The following is a 2,460-nucleotide window of genomic DNA, read 5'->3' on the forward strand; positions in this document are numbered from 1 at the left end:
AAGACCACTTTCAGCAATTGTCTGGGAAATGAATCCTTCAGTCCTAATGGTGCCATAAAACACAGTTCCCTATAGTGACACCACAAAAATTCACTTTTCAGTCTAAGTTCTGTACTTAGTTTATGGTACTGGTGAGACTCTATTCCTGAAGAAAACTTATAAGAAGGGAAAACAGTGCAATTAATTACAGTTTTGACAGCTGTGTAAACAGAATGTCAAATTAATGGTCATCTTATGTTTCTTATGCTGTTCATTTTAAATCCCTTAAAAATACTTCTTTTGATCTTTATAACTTAGCTGAGTGAGTGAAACTCATACTCTTTCCCAAATCATTTGAGCCTGCTCACCATAATTTTCTCAAGAAACAACTACAACACTGTTTTTTTGTTTGTTTGTTTGTTTGTTTGTTTTGTTTTGTTTTTACCATTCCTGTAGGGCAAGTGAGTACTAAAAAGTAGAAAATAGGATCATCTCTTTTCAGATTGAATCATCTGATTTTTGTCTTCATTGCAACATGGAATAAATGTCCTTCTGGTAAGGAGAGTGAAGTGACCTAGCTAGAACTGTAATTTCTTCTTTCCTTTGTGTTTTCTTAGTACATAGAATTTAGAGTTCTCAGGTGCAGTTTAAGTTTTATTTGGAATCTTGTTAGACATCCTGTTGGAAAAGTGTCCTCTTAAATAATTAGAATTTCTAAAACTGGAGGGTGCAGAGGAATGGTGTAAGAAAATATAATTGCCAATTAATCGAAGTGATCGTGAGTGAAGACTCTTCAACTTTGACACACTGGTTCCTGGATCTACGTAGTCTATCTCTTGGTAGCACAACCTGATATAATGATGTGAAATTTAACAAGTGTTAGCAACACCATCACCTGTTCCAGTATCCTACCATGCCAGTAGCTTTTTGTTTCTTTGGTAGATGATAATACAGTGGACACCATGGTCATAGACCAATAGTAATATCTTTATTTTTGTTAAATGTGGTCTGATTCAATTTTAGGCATGATCTATTGACACTTTATTAGTGGTGTTTGCTTAGCATTTATTGTCTGTAAAAGCAAAATGTAAAAAAAAATGTTTGGGTTTTTCTGATTAAAATTATTTCTGGGTTAAAAGAGGTCCACTTGTTAATTTATTATGAGAGAATGATGAAAAGAATTATGCTGTAACAAGAACCTAGAGATAGACCTCTCCTCCTAGCTGGCTGGATATAAAAAAAAAATTGGAAGAAGAATTTGATAGATAAAATGTGGTGATGGAAACCATTATGGTACTCAGTCCTCATTCATCCTGTGAAGCATCTGAGGCTGGATAAAAACAACTATCCAAGTACAGTTGTCAACTTGGTTGTCTTGTACAATGTCCATGATGTATGTGCTTTGGTATGTGATAGCATGAAATCCCATGATATTTACACTGCATTGTCTCTCTCAGAGATGCATCCTTATTACTGTACCCCCCAAATTTTAGAGTCATCAAAAGTTCCTTCTAGAACCTTCACCAAGTCTTGATTTCTTCCTATTAGTTTATGTACCTTCTTACCTGAGGTAACTTCTTTTTCCACGTGTAATTAAGGATTAAGTGTGCTGCCAAGTATTCTGCTCTTTGGAAAGAGATTTTTTATTTTTATTTATTTACTTTTTTTATTTTTCAAGGCTAACCCTGAAAGATACTGTACAATGGTGTTATTTTATTTCAGTTTACTTCTAAATGAAGATAACTCATATTTATTTCTAGTAATATTTTGATAGAGGTTGGCCAATTTCCTCTTCTATCTGATTCGTAAAAGGGACCTTTTCCCAAAGAAGGAAATGAATAGGTGTTGTATCACACCTTTGCTCTGAAATTGATTGGGGTTTTCTGAGAAAGAGTGTAACTTCAGTGACCATCTTCTTGGTTAGCTCTTTGCTTAGTAATTGGTCACCCTCTACAAGTGTGACCTCAGGTGAAATGCCAAGGAAGATAGAGAATAAAATAAGTAGAAGCTATCAATTCATTATACTTTTGTAACTTAAGTAAGGTTTTTGAAGTACTATATGGCTTACATATCTCTCTGCCTTCCATTTAAAATGGAAATATAAAATTCATCTTTATTTTTTATGTATCACCAATAAATTTCTAAAAATATAATTTACACCTATTTTTTTCTAATCCTGTTCATGATTTCTTGATTTTCTTGAGTATATGATTTTTTTATAACTGATACTAACTTGATAAGCTGTATAAATTCCTGGTTTACAAGCACTTATTGATTTTTGTCTCTTTTTATTTATAGTTGGCCTCCAGTAACTAAGGGAAAGACCCCTTTCTGTCTGCTCCTCCCAGTCCTGCTCCAGCCTGTCAGCTTCCCAGACCCATATGCAGTTGGTTGTAAATTCTACCAGAATTTTTCACTATTTTTCAAGATTAGAAAAAATCAAAAACTTTAAAAAAAGAGATTAAAAAGAAAATTGTGCAG

Source organism: Marmota flaviventris, chromosome 5, assembly GCF_047511675.1.
Source record: "Marmota flaviventris isolate mMarFla1 chromosome 5, mMarFla1.hap1, whole genome shotgun sequence".
Classification (NCBI taxonomy): domain Eukaryota; kingdom Metazoa; phylum Chordata; class Mammalia; order Rodentia; family Sciuridae; genus Marmota; species Marmota flaviventris.